The sequence below is a fragment of the Microcaecilia unicolor genome, chromosome 8 (genome assembly GCF_901765095.1).
Source record: "Microcaecilia unicolor chromosome 8, aMicUni1.1, whole genome shotgun sequence".
NCBI lineage: Eukaryota > Metazoa > Chordata > Amphibia > Gymnophiona > Siphonopidae > Microcaecilia > Microcaecilia unicolor.
In genome coordinates this window covers 53,524,502-53,551,621 of record NC_044038.1, presented here as the reverse complement: position 1 = coordinate 53,551,621, position 27,120 = coordinate 53,524,502, and the positions used below count along the sequence as shown (strand labels likewise).

Here is a 27,120-nt window from a genome sequence, read left to right as displayed (position 1 = left end):
GGGGGGGGGGGGGGAGAAAGGAGGTGCACCACAATCTGAAGGGGAATTAGCCCTTCTACGCTTTTCTTTATGCCAATTATCAGGGAAAATAGCCTCAGCGGGCAGTCCCAGGCCAGAATCCACCGGGGGGGGGGGGGGAGACAATAGAAGGGGCCTCAGACGTCCCTTGAGGGAGAGCTCTTTTCAGCATGTATGCTTTATGCAATAACACAAAATCAGGGGAGAAAAACTCACCCTGGGCACCCAGATCCCGTCCGGGGCTAGCCGCTCCCTGAATAGCCTCAATTTGAGGTCCCCCCCCCCCCCAGGCTCAGGGCTCTCCGTCTCTACAGAGGCCGCGCCATGCGGAGAATTCCAAATGGCGTCCGCTGCCAGCTCTGAGCAGGAGAATCATCGCTTGCCATGCTCGGGCCGGCTCTTACACCTGTACAGCACGATTTACAGAGCCCCGCTGCTGATATGCACTTGCCACACCGGGAACAGCGCTTTACATTCTCTGCGGCGGGAAAATTCAAAATGGCGGTTTCGCGCCAAAATCGCCCCGATCGCGAGACCACCCGGGAGGAGTTAGAAAACACTCTTACCTCACCAGACCGAGTATCACAGCTCCGGTCCCATAGAAGAATCAAAGGAAAACCTCTGTTCCATTTTTTTTTTTTTTTAACGCTGTGAGGAAAGCAGAGGTAATAAGAACTCCGGAGGCTCAGATGAGTGGGAAAGGCGAACCAATGTGCCTGCATCCACTGAGTGAGAAAGGACAGGGAAAAGCAAGCTAATATGTCCACATAGGGTAAGGCAGGGAAAGGGCTAACCTATGTGCCTTCAAAGTGAAGCTGCTATAGCCTCTAACACCCCAGCTAACAACTGGCAAGCCAGGAGCCACCCCCAGGCAGATTTTTGATGGAGCTCGAAGCTGCTGCAGCCACCCTGCTTGGGGAGATAGAGAATACTGAAGAGGCAGTGGAGCTGGCTAGCCATGAGGCACTGTGGAAAGTTGAATGCTCTCTATCTCCCTCTGCTGGTTGATGGACACAACCCATACGTAATGGCTTCATCTGCTTGATGACAAGGAACCACTTTTTTGCTGGGTATTCTGTGGTGATATTCAGGGCGACTAAAATGATAGCGGGGATGGGACGACTTCCGTATAAAGAAAGACTAAGGAGGCTAGGGCTTTTCAGCTTGGAGAAGAGATGGCTGAGGAGAGACATGATAGAGGTATATAAAATAATGAGTAGAGTGGAACAGGTGGATGTGAAGTGTCTGTTCACGCTTTCCAAAAATACTAGGACTAGGGGGCATGCGATGAAACTACAGTGTAGTAAATTTAAAACAAATCGGAGAAAATTTTACTTCACCCAACGCATAATTGAACTCTGGAATTCGTTGCCGGAGAACGTGGTGAAGGCGGTTAGCTTAGCAGAGTTTAAAAAGGGTTAGACGATTTCCTAAAGAACAAGTCCATAAACCACTACTAAATGGAGTTGGGAAAAATCCACAATTCCAGGAATAACATGTATAGAATGTTTGTGCGTTTGGGAAGCTCGCCAGGTGCCCTTGGCCTGGATTGGCCTCTGTCGTTGACAGGATGCTGGGCTCAATGGACCCTTGGTCTTTTCCCTGTGTGGCATTACTTATGTACTTAGTTGGTGATAAGCGATTTAACGGATTACTTTTTATTAATAGTACATGTTTTTCTTGGAAATAGATTTAAAAATCTTTTTTAAAATACATTTTTTAAATATGCTGTTTTTCACAAACCATAAAAATACTGGATTGATAATTCTAACTCTAGAAATAACTCAGTAAACGACAGCAAATAAAGACCAGCACAATCCATCTAGTCTACTAACAAGCCAAATGTGATAATGGGTGGTAATTGCTTCCAATATGATAGTCTACCAAAATATTTTATAGTAATTTTATAGTGAGGTGTATTTTTTGAGCTGTGTACGTGCAATTTTACCTCTAATTAGACTGTTGATTTTATCACTTTTATAAAAATAAGATTAAAACAAGTTCATTTTTAGGCACTATGTTATAAAATCTCCCCCCCCCCCCCCCCCCCCCCCCCCCAAATCACCAAGGAACACCAGTCTGGAAAAAGCCATAGAAACCAACTCTTCCTCAAGAGGGTAGGGAGGAGGGTTGGTGTTTCCTCTCAGAGCTCTTGGTTGTATCTTGGACAGCCCTACCCTAGAAGAAAAAGAGCCTCCTTACAGCAAAATCATAATTCATATCCTCCCCCCTCCAATGGAATATTTATTGCTCCTCTCCTCTCATTCCATAATCTTCTTCTCTGGCTTGCAGAACAGCAGCACTTCTGCTTGAAGCAGTGCTGCCAACTCTATGTGAAGTTTTGATCCAGCCAAAGTTGCCAGGTGTAAAAATTCAGCACTAAAAAGAGTAAGAAATCACACTAGATTTTATGGTGGGCTTTTTTTTTTTTTTTTACATTCGGAGCAATTACTTAGGGGCATAGACGGTCGGTAGCCCAACTGTTTGGGGAGGCTAAAGGGGGCGGAGCTTACCTCCATACGCTCCGTGGCAGCGACGTCAATGAAGAAAAAGACTACAGGCTCGCGGCCAGCTTCTCCCTTCTCTCTGCACACAGTGTCCCGTGATGCATTTCCTGTTTCCGCGAGAGCAGAGAGAAGGGAGAAGCTGGCGGCGAGCCTGTAGTCTTTTTCTTCATTGACGTCGCTGCCACGGAAATAAAAAATGAAAATGCGCGGGGCGGGAGGGTGGGCTCCACAACAAGCGGAAGTTGACGATTCGGCTGGGGAGGCTTAGCCTCCCCAAGCCTCTTATACGGGGCGCCTATGCTTAGGGGTCCTTTTACTAAGGTGCCCGAAGGGATTTACTACACGCTAAATGCCATACAGCCCACTGTATAGCTATGGGCACTTCATTAGCGCACCATAGTAAAATTACCCCTTAATCAGCAATTTGCAAGCCTACTGCACTACCCATTAGCGCAATATTTCTTACAGTTATCAAGATTAATGCCTATGTTTACTAAGGTGAGCTATGGGCACGTTAGCATTTTTAATGCGCGTAAATGGTTTATGCACGTTAAACGCTAACACGCCCAAAAAAATATATAGGCGCGTTAGCGTTTAACGCACCTTAAATTTAAAGGTGCGTTAGAAACGCTAACGCACCTTAGTAAACATACCCCTAAGAATAGCATGAGAAAATCAAGAGTAAATTGCGTGCTAACGAGGTCATAAGTTTGGGTCCTTGTCTGCCCATTAAGAGAATAATTCTATAATACTGCACTTATTCTAGAAAAGAATGTATACAACTACTTTTTCTGCACGTATGCAGTTTGTCATGAGCATTTACACTAGTGACAGAGCTGGAGCATAAGTGTTCCCATCTAGATGCCAGAGATACACACGTAACTTATAGTATTCTAAGTTACACACGAATCCTGCCTACGCTACACCCATGTGTACTCTTACCCATAAAACATGGGCTATGTAAGGTACATGTGTATTAAAGAATAACACTTAGGAACATAACAGACATTTACACATGTGCACACACACAAATACCATCATTTCTTATTTTTATATGCATTTTAACAGTACAACGAAAACTCTTAATTATAAGCAAACTTATATTAGAAAAGTCGATGCATGCAAAAGGAAAGAAAATTTACAAAGTAACATTATTAATTGAACTAATCTATCTTTTCCCTCAAAGCAAATGGGAGGGAGGACAGACCCATTAGAAAAACAAGACTAATTACATATGTTCATATCAAATCAAAAAGAAAACAAATTATAACGCCAAATCAGGCTAATCAGAGGGTCATAACTTAACTATACCATCAAACTCTTCTAATAAATCTTAGGGAAGTTATAGCAACCTGATTCTGTGACATCATATTGACCTTTACTATCAAGAAAAGATGTTAAATGAGCTGGATCACAACACATAAAAACATTATCTTAAAACCTCAACACACATTTACAAGGGCCCTGATGCTCAAAAGTAAGTGCAGGCACTAGAGGTCATTAGTGCCAGACTAGCGCACATATATACAGTATGTGCAGTATGCTGAAAGACTCCTACATGTGCACCCACCATTAGCGCAAGCAGCATGCTAATGCATGCAAATAGGGGTCATTTGTTATTCACTGTGATGCTCATACAATTGCAGTCAACACAAGGGCACCCATAGTGCTGCAAATCCTACGCCAGCTTGGAGCTGGCATTAGGGTGCTGAAGACGCAAGAGAAGATTCCTAGATGATTTTGTGCTGCAGTAGGGATAGGTGACTGCCTCCCCCTGCTGACCCTTGGGTGAGATTTGGGATTTGCACTATTCCTCGTGCTGCATCCTCCGGGGATTTGGTTGATATTAACTCCCTCCGGAAAGGCAGGTGCAAGTGCAAGAGAGCGAAGGGGCAGACATTTTGGGAGCTTACCCCCCCACCCTCACCCCAGCCAGGATGTGATCATACCTCCCCTCCACCCCCCCCCCCCCCCCCCCCCCCCCGCGAGCAGGCAGTACAACCAAGAGCAGACCCCTCCACCCCGACCCTTAGATTGTGAACTTCCAGATCAGCAAACCATAGAGGTTAAAAGTTGGTCGTGACAGGAAGAGAGGAAACCGGAAACTTTCTCCTCCTTCCCTCCTCTGACGCTCTGGGCATGCACTCGAGTACACGCACCAGGCACCATCCTCAACTCCCCAAGAACTCCCTAATGCTCAACACTACGAGCGCACCTATATTTGCATCTCATTAGCACTGAGCATTAAGGAATTGTTCTTGCGCCCTGTTCAGTACAGCGCTGGAGTTTTGAGTATCGAGGCCAAATAAATCTAAGAAGGAAACTGACCCCTAATGATAGGACTCTAGATCTGAGAAGCAGGAACTCCTTCCTGTGTCAGGTAATTAAAATAACACTCCTTATCTTATACCTATAACTTCAGAACTCAATTCTGATCATATTCAAATGCAGCACTTCTCAACTAGTGCTTTGTGTTGCAGGAAAGCAGGTGCAAGAAGAACAGTGACTCTGATGGGGCAGCAGCAGCAGGTAGCAAGACATAGCAGCAGGAGATGCAGTCAAACAAGCCACGACATTCTTCTTTACTTTATTTTGAACAGTGCTCTTTCATCAGGTTGCAGTAACAAACCACACTTAGTACTGAATGTTTTCATTACCAGTGCACTCTGTGCTCAGGAAACTGACATTTGTCACAATGTCCAGGAATGGAGTGAGCCCTTACGCCAATCCGAAGACCAGCAGTCAGTAATCCCCACGCTTCACCTGCGGCGACCACTGTTTACCAGCAGTTGAGCCCCTGATTTTGGATGGCCAGAAAGACTCGGAAAGTGGGATGAGAGCAAGACGGAGATGACAGAGAATGACAACAATCAGCAGAGAGGTCAGGTCAAGGCACAGAGTCAGGGCAGGCAGCAACCCAGCAAAGTCAGGTCCAGGCACAGAGTCAGGGCAGGCAACAATCCAGCAAAGGTCTGGTTTAAACACAGAGTCAAAACCAAGTAAAACAGGAATAATTACAGCAGGAACGCACCAGATAACAGGAAGAAGTAGCTGAGGCAGAGAGGGGAGGGAAACTCCTAGTTTTAAAGTGAAGGCGTCTGACGTCAGAGTAGGCGCGCTCAAAGTGTATGCGCGTCAAACTGGAACTGAAGAGAGAAGTGTATGCTAGCCTCTGCCTCCACGTCTGATGTTCCAGGTATGTGACAACATCAAAATAAGTACCCCACATTGCTATGATCTGAGGAAGGCACACGATTCACAACAAATTAAGAAGAATGTTGGTGACTGTGTGACCACGTCTCCTGCCACCTGTACAGCAATTCTTTTGTTTTATGATCTTGAACGCCCTCACCATTAGAAAGAATACAAGGCTGAAAGACCTCAGCAGAATCTAGAACCACTTCTATTAATACTAATCTTTTCTATAGCACTACTGGTTGTAAGTAAACACGTAAAAGACAGTCCCTGCTCAACAGAGCTTACAGTCTATCCAAGACACACAAACAGGACAGATAGGGGTTTTGAATAAGGAGTTACAAGTTAAAAGCAGCCTAGTGGAGGAGTGGCCTAGTGGTTAGGGTGGTGGACTTTGGTCCTGGGGAGCTGAGGAACTGAGTTTGATTCCCACTTCAGGCACAGGCAGCTCCTTGTGACTCTGGGCAAGTCAATTAACCCTCCATTGCCCCAGGTACAAAATAAGTACCTGTAGACAATATGTAAGCCGCATTGAGCCTGCCATGAGTGGGAAAGCACGGGGTACAAATGTAACACACAAAAAAATAGGAGGCCAAACAACTATAGTAACCCCAAGAGCCATGTGCACATACTTTTACCTGCAGGGAGAGTAGGTAATTCTCAAATAACTCAATTGTCTGGGCACATATCCATTTACCAGCAAATAATTAAGTACAAATCAGGCTTTGTTTTCTGAAGTAGGCTGTGACAACTGCTAGGTTGTTTATAGCTATTGTGCTTGCTGTTTTAGATTCTTTAATTTGTAATTTTTCAATTTGTATTTTGTATTTCTTATCATTGCTTTTTATTCTTTAATTTTTTTTAAGGGCTGTGTTTCGATTAAAATTTTTAACTGCATGATTAAAGGTACATTTCCCCTCCCCCCTACACTGCAACTCCTGGTGACTCTGGGCAACGGAGGATTAAGGGCCTCTTTCACTAAACCACGCTAGTGATTCCACTAGTGATTCCTGGCACAACAGATGGGCCGCTGCCTAATCATTTTGAATGGGCTTCGTTGCATTTCCTGCGCAGGAATCACTACAGTAGTTTAGTAACAAAGTCCATAATTGACCTGCCCAAAGTCACAAGAAGCTGCAATGGGAAAAAAAAAAATAAAACAACATACCAGTACTTTTAATCATGGGATTAACATTTCAATTGAAATACAGCCCTAATAAAAATTTAGGGCTTCTTTTACAAAGCCGCACTGCTGATTCTCAGTGCGGCAAATGAGAGGAAGCCCATAGGAATTAAATAGGCTTCCTCTCATTTCCCGCACTGAGAATCAGCAGTGCGGCTTTGTAAAAGAAGCCCTTAATAGTTAGAAGTATAGGTGCTCAATTTTCATAGATTTACAAAGTTACATGGAGGAGCATTTTCGATATGACATCTAAGTCCAACTTTGGACATTTGCTCAAAACATCCAGAATTCAAATAGCAAACATAGGGGTCTGTTTACGAAACATCGCTAGCGGCTATCCATGTGCTAGTGCTGACACTCTACAATGTAAGGGAACAATAGTGAGAAGTGTACCTGGGAGCTTTTATGTGAAGTCCACTGCAGTGCACACTAGGTTGCCCCACAATTCTGCTGCGATGTTTGTGTGGCCAGTCTACTAAGAATGCTGGCCCCTCCTATAACCCAGTGGCTTGATTTTGTGCGCTTTTCACTAACTTTTTTTTTTTTTTTTTCAAAAAATGGACCAAAAAGATAAATGCACATAGCAAAAAAATATCTTTCAAGTGGCCATTTAAAAAAAAAAAAAAAAGAGACAGATGTTTTGCTGTTTCGAAAATGGCTATCACGCCGGTTTACTAAGCAGCGCAAGTGGTTGTCCATGAATGGGTCATGTTGGCACTAGTGCATGAACAGCTGCTAGCACTGCTTAGTAAACCGGAGTGATAGCCACTTTTGAAACAGCAAAACATCTACCTTTTTTTTTTATGGACACTTGAAAGATGTTTTTGTGCTCTGTTCAAGTGAAAAACACAAAATCAAGCCATTGAGATATAGGAGGAGCCAGCATTCTTACTAGTCTGGCCACACAAACATTCCAGCAGAGCCGTGGGAAACCCTAGTATGCACTGCAGTGTACTTTGCATAAAAGCTCCCAGGTACACATCTCACTATTTCTCCCTTACATTATACAGTGAGCCCTACAAACCCCACCAAAAACCTGATGTACCCAACTATACACTATTACAATAGCCCTTATAACTGTAGGTATCACTTATATGTGGGTACAGCAGATTTTTGGTGGCGTTTGGAGAGATGACACATTCCACCACAAGTGTACCAGTTAGAGTGGATTATTGGCCTGGGTCTCATTCTCCACAGTGCACTGCACTGACCACTAGGCTACTCCAGGGACATGCTTGCTGCACTAACAGGACTGGCTATAATATCTGAAGGGGGTAATAGAGGCTAGTATGTACTGTTTCTTTTACATCTTTGGGAGGGGGTCAGTGACCACTGGGGGAGTAAGGGGAGGTCATTCCTTTATTCCTCCATTGGTCATCTGGTCATTTAGGGAACTTTTTTGTGGCTTAGTCATTATTAAAATAGATCTAGCTCAAAACATCTTAATTCTAGTCCTGGACATTTTTGTCTTAGGCACGCCCAAATCCCACCCTTAACAGGCTCCCAACATGCCCACTTGAGTTTTTGACGCACTGCAGATGAACAGCATAGAAAAACATCTGGAAAATGGGTTTCAAAAATACTGATTTGGGTGTTTTGGAGGGACAAATATCCAAATCCTGCTTTATGTACTTTTTAGTAGTTTTTCTCTTTTGAAAATGAGTCCCATAGTAACAGATGCAGAAATGTTATCAGAAATCCCTCCAGTGGCTATCTGGTCATTTAAGGCACCATAAGTACATAAGCACCGCCATACTGGGAAAAGACCAAGGGTCCATCAAGCCCAGCATCCTGTCTCCGACAGTGGCCAATCCAGGCTTCAAGAACCCGGCAACCCCCCCCCCCCAAAAAAAAAAAAAAAATTTAATAATGTTCAATGGACTTTCCCCTCAGGAATCTGTCTAAACCCCCTTTAAATTCCATAAAGCCAGCTGCTGTCACTACATTCTCCGGCAACAAGTTCCAGAGTCTAACTACACGGTGAGTAAAGAAAAACCTTCTATTTGTTTTAAATCTACCATATTCTACCTTCATCTTGTGTCCCCTGGTTTTGTTTTTGTTTGAAAGTGTAAACAAACGCTTCACATCTGTCCGCTCTACTCCGCTCATTATCTTGTAGACTTCTATCATATCACCCCTCAGTCACCTTTTCTCTAAGCTGAAGAGCCCTAACCTTCTCAGCCTTTCCTCATAGGGAAGTCTTTCCATTCCCTTTATCATTTTCGTCACCCTTCTCTGCACCTTTTCTAATTCCTTTATATCTTTTTTGAGATGCAGCGACCAGAATTGGACACAATACTCGAGGTGCAGTCGCACCATGGAGCGATATGGCATTATAACATCCTTGTGTTTGTTTTCCATCCCTTTCCTAATAATACTCAACATTGTGTGCTTTCTTAGCCGCAGCAGCACACTGGGCAGACGTTTTTAACGTCTTATCCATGATGGCTCCCAGATCCCTTTCTAGGTCCATAACTCCTAACGCGGAACCTTGCATGACATAGCTGTAATTCGGGTTCCTCTTACCCACATGCATCACTTTGCACTTGTCAACATTGACCTTCATCTGCCACTTGGACGCCCAATCCCCCAGTCTCGCAAGGTCCTCCTGTAATCTTTCACACTCCTCCTGCGACTTGACGACCCTGAATAATTTTGTGTCATCTGCGAATTTAATTACCTCACTAGTTACTCCCATCTCTAGGTCATTTATAAATATGTTGAAAAGCAGCGGTCCCAACACAGACCCCTGCGGGACCCCACTAACTACCCTTCCCCACTGAGAATACTGACCATTCAACCCTACTCTTTGCTTCCTATCTTTCAACCAGCTCTTAATCCATAGTAATACCCTACCTCCGATCCCATGACTCTCCAGTTTCCTCAGTCTTGATTGAAATAGGTCTAACCAAAATGTACATTTAAAACAAACCAAAATAATATTTCTTCACTCAACTTGTAATTAAAACTCTGAAATTCACTGCCATAAAATGTGGTTAAAACAGTTAGTTTAGCAGGGTTTTAAAAAGGTTTGGATAATTTCTTGAAAGAAAAGTCCATAAGCCATGATTAAGATGACTTGAGAAAATCCATTTCTTATTTCTAGGATAAGCAGCACAAAATCTTTTTTACTGTTTTGGGGGTTTGTCAGGTACTTGTGACCTGGATTGGCCACTATTAGAAACAAGATACTGGGCTTGATGGATCTTCGGTCTGTCCCAGTATGGCAACGCTTAATGTTCTTATATGTAACTTTGTAAGTCTATGTGCTTTGAAAATTAGCCTCATGATGTCTAGCCCTAGCAGGTCGCAACATTATATAATGTCTGAACCAGAAATGCACAGACCTTTTGTAATAATGTGTAAAAATGTAACTAAAATTTAAAATTATGGCAACAAACTGCTAGAGTGGCTATTCTTAACATTTTGTTAAATACAGAATTTAAAATCACCAAAACTCTGGTTAATTACTTTTCTGTGTTTAGTTTCCATGGTCTCAAAGCCCACATAAAATTCAATGGCAGGCCACTGGTTCCTTGCCCCTACCATAGCTTATCTAATGCCATTTACCCGTTCCATTCTGGGAATAAAGTATTCTTGCTCCACACCCACTCTGCAGATAACCAGTAACAGAAAAAAGTGATAGGAAAATATCATAATTACTGAAATTCTAGTGCTGTACTGACTACACGAGATGCCAAACCAAAGACTTGGATTTACGTTTCTGCCCTCCCAAACGGCTATAAATAACTTCTAACCAAGTCTTCACCATACCCACAATCTCCAGCACTGATAGGGAAACCAAGTAGGTGGGACTACTACTACTACTACTAATCACTTCTATAGCGCTACAAGGCATACGCAGCGCTGTACACCATACACAAAGGGTGCAGCGAGACGGATTTCCTGAGGCAGTCAACACTGCCGTTAAGGTAGTAATCAAAAGGATCCGTGAGATGAGATCTTTGGGATCTGAAAGCGGGAAAACCGGTGAAAGGCAAAACGTCTCACTCCGTGCTTTGCGGCCTGTTTTCCACAGGCGTCTGCAACCTCGAAAATTATCCACTACGATCTGCTTCTGAACTTTTCTTTATATTACCTGGTTTCTTACCTCCTATAGGTACTAACGCAAAGTCCGGCTCCAACAGAATCTCTCAAACAGCAAAGGACCAGCAACTTCTTAGGCCGCGTCCCTTTACGTTTCCCTTGACAACGCTCGAACGCATCCAAGCGAGCCCTCATCCGGAGAAGACCGGGAAAAAGTCCCGAATGCTCCACCTCCGCCCGAGGGAACGGACATTATCGAAGAAAGACAAGCTCATAATAACCAGTCCAGTGCTGCTCTTGAACTGAATGGAATGTAAATAACAGGAGCGGACGAGGGCTTGACTTAGACAAAGTGTAAACTAACAGTGCTGAAAGGAGGGGCTGTGAATAGTCTGAGGAAAACATATGCTAGAGTCCGGGAGTAAAAAGGGAACTGTAGCCAAGAGGCTAATGTAGAGTGACACACAGGACCGCAACTAATCATAAAAGTGATGTACGACTGGAAAAAAAACGGTCCTGGGAAACGATACCCCAAGGGGACAAAACAAACCGGTAGCGTAACGATCCGAAAGAAAAAAAAGCAACAAACCTTTGATAAAAGTCAATCACAATAGTGCTGAGCAGCGATGAGAAAAGTAAAGCCGGCAAGGATATTTGAAGTGATGATATGACAACGGTAGCAAAAAAAGGGCGTGGCCAAACAAACCAAAGAAAGGACGTGAGCGCATCACGTGATAAAATACGCAGCATAGGGGGTGGGGTGTTCACAAACGATGCCGTGAACAAAATAGGGAACTGTACAATGAGAAAACAAAAAGGAAAAAAAAAACGTACGATGGGAAACAAAACGGAAACTACACATCCATAGCAGTAATAACATTAAAATACTATTTTGAAAATGCCGTGAAAATATAGGGAACTGTACAATGAGAAAACAAAAGGGAAAAATTAAACAAAAACCGTATGTGGGAAAACAAAACGGAAACTAAACATCTGTAGCAGTAATAAAATTAAAAATACTGTTAGGAAATCCGAAATAATGGAAAGCCTGTATTGTGTGAGGGACATATGATAAAAATTAACAACATTTTAAACAAGGGGGGAAAGGGGGTGGAGGAAGAGGAGGGAAGAGACACTTTAAAGGAAGGGGACAAAGTGAAGGCAGGAAATGTCAGGGCTGAAATGCAGAAAAAAAACATGGTGAGTGGGAAGACTACATAGCTGGTGAAAGTTAATGGATTGATGAAGACAATTATGGCACAAATAGTATATGATGATACCACATATGGAATGAAGACCTGTTATAATAAATGCTTTAGATACAGCAAACCCGCTGATAGTGACATGATAATGAAAAGATTTAATAAAAGATTCATATCTGTTCAAACACCTGTTTGGGTTTATACGTGTCAGATATATGCTTTTGTGTGGCAATACCATGGATGTAGCAAGTACATCACCTAACTGCTAAGGTAGTGGGACATATGCAGGCATATTTTCACTTAGCCTTCCAAAGTTCCATAGAAACCTATGGAACTTTGGAAGGCTAAGTGCTTTGAAAATTAGCCCAATGGTTTATGGTGTATGAGGATAGCTATGTTAGGGAAAAACCTATGTAAATATTGTAAAATGTTGGTTGCAACTGGTTATAGAAAGGGTGTGTAGTCTATGTGTAGGGTGAGTGGAGGAGTAGTCTAGTGGTTAGTGCAGCAGACTCTGATCCTGAGGAACTGGGTTCAATTTCCCCTACAGCTCTTTGTGACTCTGGGCAAGTCACTTAACCCTCCATTGTCCCAGGTACAAATAAGTACCTGTATATAATATGTAAGCAGCTTTGAATGTAGTTGGAAAATACACAGAAAGGTGGTATATAAGTACCATTCCCTTTCTCCTTAAAGTGAAAAATAAGGCTCTGTTCCTGTTGTAGACAAATCTTATTCAAGTTGATTCTCCTCCAGTTTTGTTGGAATGGCTTGAAAACAAAAACTTTCAAGTCTTCTACAGTGTGGCCAGTCTCTTGTCAATGCTGAACAAGCAGAGCTTTAATATTGTTGCGTTTGATGTTATTGCAATGCTCTATGATTCACATTTTAACTATCCGGACGGTCTTGCCAATGTATAGCAAGTTGCAAGGACAAATACTAAAGAATATAAGTGGTGTTGCAATTGGAGTTATGTCGAAGAGTATATGATCTCTGACTCTGTGAGTGGATAAAGGTCAACATTTCCAAGGAGTGCTTACAGACACTGCATGTGCCACAGCTGGAAAGATCAAGGAAGTGAGTATGTGTGGCTCCACGTGGGCTTGGTAGGCAGGAGGGTAAAAGTTTTTCTTTAAGGTTCCGGTCTCTAGAGTGAGCTATGATCAGACTTTATCTTTAAAACAGGTATGGCCTTCAAGTATGTGCCAGTGGTGCCGTATGCTTGTCTGTATGTTTTTAGGCAGATGTGAATATCAAAGAGTACAGACTAAATCAGGTTTCACTTTAGGTGTTTGAGACTGAGTTAGTTCTTCTCTGCTAGTCATGATGGCTCTATGATGTCCGATGATGATATGCCTGGTAGCATAGCCTCTATTGCGAAATCTTTGATGTAGGCGTTGAGCCTCATGATTGTAATCTTCGAGGTCCATACAGATTCTTCTCAGGCGCAGAAACTGACTTAGCGGTAAATTCTTCTTTAAGGCTAAATGATGGTAACTCTGGTAATGTAGGTATGTGTTGCGATCTGTAGGTTTTCTGAAGAGGCTGGTTTTCAGGCGTCCGTCTATCTTGGAGGAGATCCAGGAAACTAATGGGAGTAGAACTATGTTGCATTTTAAATTTCACATTGTCATCTTGTAGGTTTAACCAGGAGTGGAATTCCTGTAGAGTGCTTATATCTCCTTGCCATATAATAAAAATGTAGTTGATATACCATTTGTAGAACACAATATTGTCTTTGTATGGATGCGTGGTAAGGAAAGTTATTTCAAAATGGGCGACTTATAAGTTTGCCAAGTCCAGGGCCATGGCTGCACCCATCACTGTGCCCTTGATCTGTTGATAGAAAATTCCTTGAAAGCAGAGAAAATTATTAGTGAGGGCTATACTTGCGAGGGTGATGCTGAGATGATTAGGTATGGATCAAGGGGTCCATAGGTCCTGGAGGTATCCAGGTGGATGGAAGCTTGACAACTGATAAATCTACATTTGGAGTCCTTTGTGAAAAAAAAAGTAAGAAATTTGTAGTTTATGAACAAACTTAAATAGGTCTATGCATGTCTGAAAAGGGTTATGTCTGGTAGTAGGTACAAACGAGAGACCTTTTTGAAGTACCTTGTATTTATTTCCTGACATTTCTGTATCAGAGAGGTTGAAAACTGGAATCTCTATCTCCAGCTGTCCACTCTGTGATCCCATCTCATCAAAGGATATGTCCTGAACATGCCCCTGCCTCGTTTGCATCCTCTGTTGGTCTGATTAAACCTATTCTGCTGTAGATGTGGTTTCTTCTGTGAGTGGTATCGTGGTCGTGGGAGTTGCATCCTGTCTTGTTTCTCCCACATTAAATCTAAAAAAAGCCTTATGGGAATCATGTAGTGGAGAGGAGGGTGGTGGAGGTTGGGCCAAACTGTTGAGTGGAGATGTAAAGATATCTCCAGACTCACTTCTAATATGCTTTCTGCTGTTTTATCTGTGGGTATTTTTATGGTGAAGTGAACCTGTGAGCATAATTCTAGATGTAGAGGCCTTCTCTGGTCTAGCTCTAGTGTACACTTTTGCTTTACTGACGGGATAAATAGATCCCTTGCAATAGTCAGCCTCATCCCTATTGAATCTCGCTACTTTTTTGTTGTTCTTCTTTCAGAACTATATCCCAGTCATGGCTGTCCATGAACCACATCTCCGTGACCGTAACTAAATCCAAGTCGGCTTCTATCATTGCAGCCTCTAGATCCAGAAATGTGTTTCTCATACTATGGGCATTGGTATACAAGGCTCTCCAGGTGTTACTTGTTTTTCTCCCTTTTCTATAAGGGTATTTGATGTCTTGCTTTCCTTTTCTATAAGGGTATTTGATGTTTTACCTTCCTGAGAGTTATTAATTACTTTGGGGCTTTTCTCAGCCATCCCCAGCAAATGTAGTTGAAAGCCCTCTTTAGTACCTTAGCCAGTCCGTTACTGAAGACACCATGGGCGTAGACTGGGGGGGGGCCAGGGGGGCATTGCCCCCCCAAACGAGGATGACTGGAACGGCGACTTTGGTACCTGAAGTCGCAGCGACAAACAGGCAGGCAGCGCTGCGGTAGTAAAATCAACAAGGAGGCAGGTTTGACTCCGCCCTTCACTTCCCTCCTGCCCTCTCTGCATCCCACCTGAAAGGAAATGCCTTCAGCGTTCAACTTTGCTTTGGTCCAGTGAAGCCTGCCTGCCGCCGCATACGTCAGAAGGCGGGACTAAGGGCACGAAGTTCACAAACTGAACCAAACAGGGAGGGAAAGCTAGAGACAGGCAGCAGGGCTTTAACGCGGCACTTAAACGGAGGAGGTATTTAAAAAAGATGGATAGGAGCGGGAGGGGACGGTGGGGGCGAAGGACAATCGCTGGGCATGTTTGGGAGCTGGAGGGGAGGGCAGGGGAGGGAGGAAAATCGTTGGACATGAATGTGAGCAGGAGGGGAGGGCAGGGGAGGGAGGAGAATCACTGGACATGGATGGAAGCGGGAAGAGAGGGCAGGGGAGGGAGGAGAATCGCTGGACATGGATGGGAGCGGGAGGGGAGGGCAGGGGAGGGAGGAAAATCATTGGACATGGATGGGAGTGGGATGGGAGCAGAAGGGGAGGGCAGGGGAGGGAGGAGAATCACTGGACATGGATGGGAGTGGGAGGGGAGGGCAGGGGAGGGAGAAAAATCGTTGGACATGGATGGGAGCGGGATGGGAGCGGGAGGGGAGGGCAGGGGAGGGAGGAGAATTGCTGGGCATGGATGGGTAGAGGGGGGCAGGGGAGAGAAAACAATTGCTGGGCATGGATGGGTAGAGGGCAGGGGAGAGAAGAGAATTGCTGGGTATGGATGGATAGAGGGGGACAGGGGAGAGAGGAGAGTTTCAGGACATGGACAGAGGGGAGGGCAAGAGAAATTCTGGACATGGATGAAGAGGAGGGAAGGGAGAGAGAAGAAATGCTGGACATGGAGGGAAGATAGAGGAAGGAGATTAGATGAGGGAAAAGGAAGTGAGGAGAGAAACTGCACACGGATGGAGAAAATAGGCAGAAGCTGGATCCACTGTACAGTCAAGTGTGCGGAGGACCAGAAATTAAGAAGAAAGAAGGAAAGAAAATAAATAAATGGAAAGGAATCCCTGGAAACAGCGTCAAGGGAACAGATAGAGAGCAGCAGAATCAGATACTGGGCCAGCATGATCAGAGAAACAAAGTCACCAGGCAACAAAGGTAGAAAAAAATACATTTATTTTAATTATAGTGTTTGGAATATGTCCACTTTGAGAATCAGGTGCTGAACGTTAAAAGTTTATATTTATTTACTTATTTATGGCATTTTATCCCATTTTAAACATGAATTAGATTGGAACCTGGGATCATTTAATTTTTTTTCCTGGAGAGAGCAATGCATTGCCCCCCCCCCCCTGGCTATAGCCAGCTCTGCAATTTTTTTTGGGGGGGGGGCGCAGAGGTGGATGGGGGGGGGGGACGCAGTGGTGGAGGGGGGGGGGGTGCCGAGGTGGACCGGGGAGAGAGCATGTTGTTAAAAATGTACCAGCACACCACTGACTGTATACCATATGTTTACATTGCTCTGATAGTATTGAGATGTGCAGCTAGGCTGCTTATGTTTGATTTCCCTATACAGCTAGGCTGTTCTACTTTATCTTATTCTATGTTTTATGTTTGCCTTGCTTCAGCTAAGTTAGCTTGTATAGCTAGGCTGCCTGTTTTCCTTTCTGTGCCGTTTGGCTACCTTTTTAGCTGTGTTTTTTTGTTTTTTTGCTACTAATAAAGCTGCCTCAGTTCATCTCTACTTGTGGTCCAGTCCAGTTCTTGGGAGTACTCTTATTTTTGAGGGGACCAAAGGTGGTTGAGTGATTCTCATGTGGCCACCTCTGGGCCAAGGGCTCACAAATGTCACAATAGTGTTTTATAGGCTTGATGAGTCTAGGCAATCTTTCCGCTACATCTTGAGGCTTGGCTCCAGGCAGACAACACACCTCCCTGGACATCATGTCTGGTTGGCAGATGGGTGCCTCAGTACCTCTCAGAAGAGAATCGCTAACAACCACTACCTTCCACTTCTTATTGGCTACCAATCCAGTAGCTTTGGGATTATTGATCATCTTCTCCTCTTGTTTTTTGAGATGTTTTCAGCTCTTCTGCCTCCAGGGCTGCAAACCGATTCTTCAGTTCAACAGATGATGAAGTTGGGGAATAGATTTTACAGGATCTGGTGACCTGTGTCCAGCTGTCCTCTTTCTGTTCAAGATCTTCTCTCCCTTTGCTGGAGATCCCCAATATTTCAACATGCATCTCCTGCATGAATTTCTAGTTGTCACAGATGCTTCTTAGTTTTGCTACTTCTTCTCTTAGTTCTTGTACTTCTTTCATGAGGGATTCAGTGTGCATACATTTATCACATGGAACCAGAATCCTGCCTTGGACTAAGCATTCAGTCTGCACAGGGGCAATAGCTGTAATAAGAGCTACAGCTTTAGGGGCACAGTGTTGCTTTGCCATATTTCAAGTAGAGAGCTGCATAGGAGTGGAGATAGTGGGGTTCCGCGGGGAACTTCCACGGAAGTCTTGCGAGGCCGCTGCTGGAAGTCTTGGCAGCCATTTTAAAAAGCAGAGAGGAGAGGATCAGCGCCACGGCAGAGGGCAGGAAAAACTGTGGACCTTTCCTGCCCCAAAGAAGTTACTAGACCACCATAGTACCTTGAGCTATGTGCCAGGAGGGCACCTAGGGTCGGAGGGGAGGTGGATGGATGGATTTGGGAATCAATAGGACCAGACTACAAAGACGCACATAAAATGTACCAACTCGTGAATAAACTATTAGACACCACACTGGTTACCACAGCCAGCACAGACACCCCATCGGCAGATCAACTTGCCAAATACTTAAATGAGAAGATTATAAAACTTTGATCCACATTACCACTCAATACCATTGATCATGAAAAATGTATGGATTGCCTGGACCCCACTCCCGGTGAATACCCAGCAGACCGAACCTGAAATGACTTCAATCTGTTAACCGAAGAAACCATCACTCAAGCACTCAACAAATTCTCCAGAACCCACTCCAAACTGGATATTTGCCCCAGTAGCCTAATAAGGTTCACCCCCAAACGCTTCATAACAGACCTTACGTCACACCTGAACTACATGCTACAACACGGACTTTTCCCCAAGGACAAAGGAAATATATTACTTACACCCATACCCAAAGACTTAAAGAAAAAAATAAATGACACAACCAACTATCGACCAGTAGCATCCATTCCCCTGATAGTAAAACTAATGGAAAGTATGGTAACCAAACAACTCACCAATTACCTAAACAAATTCACAATACTACATGAATCACAGTCAGGATTTTGATCCAACCATAGTACAGAAACAGTGCTAACCACTCTCATAACCAAATTTAAACAACTAACTGCAACTGGAAACAGTGTGCTACTCCTACAATTTGATATGTCCAGCGCGTTCGACATGGTCAGCCACCAAATACTCCCGAACATCCTAGACTACTTCGGGATTGGAGGAAACGTACTAAGATGGTTTAAAGGCTTCTTAACAGCAAGATCTTATCAAGTGATCTCAAACTCAAAAACGTCAACACCATAGAAACCTGAATGTGGAGTACCACAAGGATCACCGCTCTCACTAACCCTTTTTAACTTAATGATGACACCTTTAGCCAAATCGCTATCCAACCAAGGACTTAACCCATACATCTATGCTGACGATGTCACGATATCCATCCCGTTCAAACAAGACATAACCGAAATCACAAATGAAATTGTACACAGCCTCCAAATAATGAACTCATGGGCGGACGCATTCCAACTAAAGCTAAACGCAGAAAAAACACAATCCAGCTTATTTTCGAAAGAGAAAGACGCCCATATTTCGACCCAAATCGGGAGATGAGCGTCTTTCTCCCGTGTGCGACCAAATCGGTATAATTGAAAGCTGATTTTGGTCGTCTTCAACTGCATTCCTTCGCAGGAACGAACAAAGTTGACGGGGGCGTGTCGGAGGCGTGGCGAAGGCGGGACTGGGGCGTGGTTATCGGCCAAGGAGAGATGGGCATCTTTAGCTAATAATCTAAACAAGAAGGGCGTTTTTGACAAGAATTTGGTCCGCTTTATTTGGACCCTTTTTTTTCAGGTCCAAGTCCCGAAAAAGTGCCCCAACTGACCAGATGACCACCGGAGGGAATCGGGGATCACCTCCCCTGACTCCCCCAGTGGTCACTAACCCCCTCCCACCAAAAAAACCCCACTTTAAAAACGTTTTTTTCCAGCCTCTATGCCAGCCTCAAATGCCGTACCCACCTCCCTGACAGCAGAATATGTTCTATCCTCTGACAGCCTTTCCCTGGTTCTGATGTGGCTCTCAGGTGAGTGTGACACCTTTTCTGTTATGCGCACTGCAGAGTCACATCAGCAATGCATTGTGGTGGGTGTAGGGTATTGGGCTCCGTGATTCCAGTAGCTTGTGTTAAATGCTCACGATGTTGGTAGTTGGTAGGCTCTACTCCCATGGTGCTTTTCCCCCTGCTTACTGGGTCAGAGTGTGCCCTGTTGTGTTTCTGGTAGTCCATGAGGTAGTGGCCATTTTTGTAAGCCAGTTTTAGATCCGTTTCATGTGTTAGCCACGTTACAGCACTTAGTTCTTCCCTTGAATGTTGCTGAAAGAGGGCATTGTACAGCATTCTGCCAGCTCTGACCTACTGCTAATCTCAGTACCAGGAAGACTCTTTGCCAGTGGGGCAGTTAACTGTGAGTAAACGTGCTTATTCCAATAAAGGACTTTTTCAAAGAGATTAGTCTTCAGGTGTCAACTGGTGTGCCAAGGTTATACAGCAGCAACAAGTCCTAGAGGCCTGCGTGTATGCAGGTCCCTGGAGCACTTTTAGTGGGTACCACAGTGCACTTCAGGCAGGCGGACTCAGGCCCATCCCCCCCTACCTGTAACACTTGTGCTGGTAAATGGGAGGCCTCCAAAACCCACTGTACCCACATGTAGGTGCCCCATTCACCCCTAAGAGCTATGGTAGTGTTGTACATTTGTGGGTAGTGGGTTTTGGGGGAGGGGGTTGGGGGCTCAGCACCCGTGGTAAGGGAGCTATGCACGTGGGGGCGTTTTCTGAAGTCCACTGCACTGACCTCTAGGGTGTCCAGTTGGTGTCCTGGCATGTCAGGGGAGCGAGTGTACTACGAATCCTGGCCCCTCCTACGACCAAAAGGCTTGGATTAGGACGTTTCTGAGCTGGGCATTTTTATTTTCCATTATCGCTAAAAAAAACAAACGTCCAGCTCACAAACGACTAAATCCATGGCATTTTGGTCCGTACAAACTGTATTTTCGAAACGAAAGATGGACGCCCATTTTTTTCGAAAATACGGTCTGTCCCACCCCTTCAAGTACCCGTTCTCGGACATAGACGCCCATGGAGATGGGCATTCGCGTTCGATTATGCCCCTCAATGTCTCATCCTGTCCTCACAATACAACACAAACAAACCCAATACCATAAACACCCCAGATTACACACTTCTGGTCTCAGACAGCCTAAAATCCTGGGAGTCACAATTGACCGAAATCTCACACTCAAAGACCAAGCGAAAAATACAGCAAAGAAAATGTTCTACTCAATGTGGAAACTTCAAAGAATCAAACCTTTCTTCCCAAGGGAAGTATTCTGCAACCTAGTACAATCAATGGTGCTAAGTCATCTAGACTACTGCAATGCCATTTATGCCGGATGCAAAGAACAAATCATCAAGAAGCTTCAAACCACTCAAAACACAGCAGCCAGACTCATAATTGGGAAAGCGAAATACGAAAGCGCCAAACCCCTAAGAGAAAAACTACACTGGCTCCCACTAAAAGAACAAATTGCGTTGAAAGTTTGCACCCTGGTCCACAAAATCGTCTACGGGGAAGCCCCAACCTACATGTCAGACCTTATAGACTTACCTATTAGGAACGCTAAAAGATCTTCATGCACATTCCTCAATCTCCACTATCCTAACTGTAAAGGGCTAAAATATAAATTCACATACGCGACCAGTTTCTCATACATCTGCATGCAGCTATGGAACGCACTACCAAAAGCCATAAAAACAACACAAGACCTAACCATCTTCCGAAGGCTACTGAAAACAGATCTTTTCAAGAAGGCATACCATAAACATCCATCTTAAATACTAAATAATAACATTATACACGATCTATACAAAACTGAACTTTTATCGCATGACTGCTTAACCTCTTTGCTATTAATGATCAAGCACTACCACTTTAAACCCTATGTCGAATAGGGTCTCTCTATAGTCGATTACCTAATGCAGTGATGGCGAACCTTTCAGAGACCGAGTGCCCAAACAGCAACCCAAAATTGAATTATTTATCGCGAAGTGCCAGTACTCATTATGGGCGGGGTCACCACATATGACTCCACCCCTATGATAGCCACACCCCCTTACACCAGCCATGGCGCATATAAACAGACATAATTGAAAATATTATACTAGTATAGGAGAAAAAAATAACATGATTTTCTTTCATTATAAATAATTTCTGTAAGTTGTTACAGCTCCAGTATACCCAGTGCAAAATAAGACAGCAGATGTAAATTCTCAAATTGGACATATTCCAAACACTAAAATTAAAATAAAATGTTTTTTTTTCTACCTTTGTTGTCTGGTGATTTTGTTTTTCTATCCATATTGGTCCTAGTCGCTGATTCTGCTGCTATCTGTTCTCTTAACTCAATTTCCAGGGCTTCCTTTCCATTTATTTCTTTACTTTCCTCCTTTCTTCTTCATTTCTTGCCCTCCATCCATGTCCAGCCACCCTCCTCTCCCCCTGCCCTCCCCTCCAGCCACCCTCCTCTCCCCCCTGCCCTCCCAGAAGCAGGCCTCCCTCCCACCCAGCACCAGGCCTCCCACCCAGCACCAAGCCTCCCTACCTCCCACCCAGCACCAGGCCACCTGGCACCAGGCCTCCCACCCACCCACCAGACCTCCTACCCAGTACCAGGCACCAGGCCGACCTCCCACCCACCCGGCAGCAGGCACCAGGCCACCCTCCCTCCCACCCACCTGGCGTCAAGCATACCTTCCTCCCTCCCTCCCACCCGGCACCAGCCCGCCCAGCCTCCATCCCTCTCTCCGAGCAGGAAATTTAAAAGTCTTCCCTTGTCGGGGTTAAGGCAGCATCAGCAGTAACAGTGAAAAGCGTGCTGCTGGTTCGGCGCGCCTTCAGCCTTCCATCTCTCAAACTCTGGTCCCACTCTCATTTCCTGTTAGGCTGGTGCCGGGGGGAGGGATGGAGGAAGGAATGCTTGACGCCGGGTGGGTGGGAGGGAGGGCTGGAATGGGCTGAGGCGACAGGCGGCACGCGTGCCAACAGAGAGGGCTCTGTGTGCCCTCTCTGGCACGCGTGCCATAGGTTCGCCATCACTGACCTAATGTATGTTACAATGCAATTTATTACTCAGGAACCTTCTTGCAATACCATAATGTATTCTTCCTCATCATACTAGCCGTTGAGCCCGTTAAAACGGGCTAGTGGGTCGCCACCCCTCCACCCGGCCCGTCTCTTCGCTATTCAACTTACATCTCTGCAGCAGGCAGATCAGCTGAGCTCCCGTCGGCCTTCCTTCTCTGCCTGTGTCCCGCCCTCGTGTGACGTAACGTCGGCGAGGGCGGGACACAGGCAGGGAAGGAAGGCCAACGGCAGCTCAGCTGATCTGCCTGCTGCGGAGATGTAAGTTGAATAGCGAAGAGACGGGCCGGATGGAGGGGTGGCGGCAGCTGCGACTCCGGGGGGGGGGGGCACCAGTAGCGGCAACCTCAGGGGGGGGAGCGGTGGCGACCTCGGCGGTTCCCTCCCCTTAGCGCAGTTTCCCTCTCTGTCCCGCCCCCCGTCATCACGTATTGACGTGGGGGCGGGACAGAGAGGGAAGTCTGTACTGCGCATTTGCGAGTGAGTACGGTCACTCGCCGTTTATATGTTTGATATATATATATATATATATATATATATATATATATATATATACATACCATGATCTGTTCCATATATATTATGTTCCATGTATGTTACCATGTATGTATGCACCTTAATGCAATACCATTTGTAATTCTGGTACCCGGAAATGGCAACCGCCATTACGGCAAATGTAAGCCACATTGAGCCTGCAAATTGGTGGGAAAATGTGGGATACAAATGCTACAAATAAATAAATAAATAAATAAATAAATAAATAAATAAATAAATAACTAGGGTGGGTGAGTCTCTGTTTCTTCTTCCTCTCACTGCCATCATTGCCATACACTCAAAACAAAGCAAACAAACAAACAAACCTATGAGCTGCTGCATCCACATTGTTGTTCTTTATTGTTGGTGGCATTTTTATTTATTTAATCTCACTTGTATAATGATGGAATAACTGTTCATAGGTAGAATAGTAAGTTGTTATAAACATAACCAGTCTGTCTTTTGTAGGGGCTGGTTATAGGGACACCCTACCACTATTATATTTGTGCAGAGATTTTTTTTCTCCTGGTAAAGGGACACTAAAACAGACATGTTATGAGGCGCTCAACATTCACAGTTTCTAGTTATCTATTTATTTGTGACACTTATATCCCACATTAAACATTAATTAGGTTGAAACCTGGGAGCATTTACATTTTTTTTTTTTGTTTCGGTGCCTACATCAAAAGAAAAAGATGGCATGTGGGAACTTACTCCTTTTGTTTTGTGAATTGCATGGTATATTATAAAAATTCACTTGTCTTTTTGTTATTACTACTTTTTCACAAGATACCACCGTATCTGCTCTGACCCAGTGGACAGAGACAGGCACCTTAAAAGCCTGAGTGCATCCTTCAAACAGAAAGACTACAAACCCAAAATAATCTCCAAGAATATTGCCTCCTTCCTCAAAACACCCAGGGAGAATCTGCTACAGTACAAGAAGAAAAAATCCACAGACAGAATTCCCCTTGTAGTGACATACAATCCAGAGCTGGAAAAACTGAGGAAAATCATAAGAGATCTACAACCTATACTCCAGGAGGATGAATTACTGAAAGAGATATTCCCATCCCCACCAGTACTGGCCTTCCGACAACTACCCAACTTAAAACACAAGCTAATCAGAAGTAAACTTCCATCACAGACTGAAAAGGAACAGAAGGCATAGGCGTAGACTGGGGGGGGGGGGCGAGGGGGGGCAATGCCCCCCCAAACGACACGAGGCGCCGCCGCGCCATTAGTTAAAAAAAAAAAAAAACACGGAGGCACGCGCTCCTCTCCGTCCGCTTGGCTTCCCTGCCCTCTCTATCTGCGTCCCGCCCGAAAGGAAATGACGTCAGAGGAAGGCGGGACGCAGATAGAGAGGGCAGGGAAGCCAAGCGGACGGAGAGGAGCATGTCCGTCTACCCCTCTCTCTTCCTCCCTCCCTCCGGCGCAGGCAGCAGTCTTTTCCAGTGTTCCTGGCAGCGGTAGCGTTGTACACGCTGCCTTTGGCTCTGCCCCGAAGCCTTCTCTTCAAGTTCCTGTTCCCGCATAGGTGGGAACAGGAACTTGAAGAGAAAGCTTCCGGGGCAGACCGAAGGCAGCGTGTACATCGCTACCGCTGCCAGGAACGCTGGAAAAGACTGCTGCCTGCGCCGGAGGGAGGGAGGGAGGAAGAGAGGGGGTAAACGGAGTCACCATCTTGGACCTCGGGGGGGGGGGGGAGCAGAGGGAAGGAGCAACAGATGGATGGGACTGGGAGCGTTGGGAGCAGAGGGAAGGAGCAAGAGATGGATGGGACTGGGAGGGGTGGGGAGCAGAGGGAAGGAGCATGAGATGGATGGGACTGGGAGGGGTGGGGAGCAGAGGGAAGGAGCAACAGATGGATGGGACTGGGAGCGTTGGGAGCAGAGGGAAGGAGCAAGAGATGGATGGGACTGGGAGGGGTGGGGAGCAGAGGGAAGGAGCAACAGATGGATGGGACTGGGAGCAGAGGGAAGGAGCAAGAGATGCATGGGAGTGGGAGCGTTGGGAGCAGAGGGAAGGAGCAAGAGATGGATGGGACTGGGAGGGGTGGGGAGCAGAGGGAAGGAGCATGAGATGGATGGGACTGGGAGGGGTGGGGAGCAGAGGGAAGGAGCAACAGATGGATGGGACTGGGAGCGTTGGGAGCAGAGGGAAGGAGCAAGAGATGGATGGGACTGGGAGGGGTGGGGAGCAGAGGGAAGGAGCAACAGATGGATGGGACTGGGAGCAGAGGGAAGGAGCAAGAGATGCATGGGACTGGGAGCGTTGGGAGCAGAGGGAAGGAGCAAGAGATGGATGGGACTGGGAGGGGTGGGGAGCAGAGGGAAGGAGCATGAGATGGATGGGACTGGGAGGGGTGGGGAGCAGAGGGAAGGAGCAACAGATGGATGGGACTGGGAGCGTTGGGAGCCGAGGGAAGGAGCAAGAGATGGATGGGACTGGGAGGGGTGGGGAGCAGAGGGAAGGAGCAACAGATGGATGGGACTGGGAGCGTTGGGAGCAGAGGGGAGGAGCATGAGATGGATGGGACTGGGAGGGGTGGGGAGCAGAGGGAAGGAGCAACAGATGGATGGGACTGGGAGCGTTGGGAGCAGAGGGAAGGAGCAAGAGATGGATGGGACTGGGAGGGGTGGGGAGCAGAGGGAAGGAGCAACAGATGGATGGGACTGGGAGCAGAGGGAAGGAGCAAGAGATGGATGGGACTGGGAGGGGTGGGGAGCAGAGGGAAGGAGCAACAGATGGATGGGACTGGGAGCGTTGGGAGCAGAGGGAAGGAGCAACAGATGGATGGGACTGGGAGAGGTGGGGAGCAGAGGGAAGGAGCAACAGATGGATGGGACTGGGAGCGTTGGGAGCAGAGGGAAGGAGCAACAGATGGATGGGACTGGGAGCGTTGGGAGCAGAGGGAAGGAGCAAGAGATGGATGGGACTGGGAGGGTTGGGGAGCAAAGGGAAGGAGCAAGAGATGGATGGGACTGGGAGCGTTGGGAGCAGAGGGAAGGAGCAACAGATGGATGGGACTGGGAGCGTTGGGAGCAGAGGGAAGGAGCAAGAGATGGATTGGACTGGGAGGGGTGGGGAGCAGAGGGAAGGAACAGAAGATGGATGGGACTGGGAGCGTTGGGAGCAGAGGGAAGGACCAGGAGATGGATTGGACTGGGAGGGGTGGGGAGCAGAGGGAAGGAGCAACAGATGGATGGGATTGGGAGCAGAGGGAAGGAGCAAGAGATGGATTGGACTGGGAGGGGTGGGGAGCCGAGGGAAGGAGCAAGAGATGGATTGGACTGGGAGGGGTGGGGAGCAGAGGGAAGGAGCAACAGATGGATGGGACTGGGAGCGTTGGGAGCAGAGGGGAGGAGCAAGAGATGGTTGGGACTGGGAGGGGTGGGGAGCAGAGGGAAGGAGCAACAGATGGATGGGACTGGGAGGGTGGGGAGCAGAGGGAAGCCTACTGGAAAGAAGACACTGCATAAAACAGAAGACACTGGGATCAAAGCGAATAGAAAAACTAAATGATCAGACAACAAAGGTAAATAAAAGTATTTTATTCATAATTTATTAATTGAAATGTGTCAGCTTTTTTAAATGTGCATCTGTGATATTTTGCCTGTAAATTTCATTTCCTTCCTCCATATTAGCATATTCATTTGCATATGTATATATGCAAATGATATGCTAATATGCTCCGCCCATTCTTTGCCCCCCCAAATGAAACAGTCAAACTACGCCTATGACAGAAGGGCACACGTCCCTGTAATTTATCCAGTTGCAAACTATGCCAAAATATTTCACAGGACCCCACAGTTACCCACAAAGGAAAGATATTCAACATAAAGGGATCTTTCACTTGCTCATCTTCCAATGTGGTATATATCATTCAGTGTA

The 27,120-nt window shown here is 45.7% G+C and overlaps 1 protein-coding gene across 1 annotated transcript in view; it reads right to left on the bottom strand.

Annotated features, from left to right (window-relative positions):
* The window catches only part of IFT140 (intraflagellar transport 140), a 681,938-nt gene extending 670,797 nt beyond the window's left edge, over positions 1–11,141 (bottom strand). The window contains exon 1 of the mRNA XM_030212528.1: positions 11,003–11,141. The gene's annotated coding sequence lies outside the window, so the exon portion shown is untranslated. The remainder of the gene's footprint in view (positions 1–11,002) is intronic.
* Positions 11,142–27,120: the final 15,979 nt, after the last annotated feature.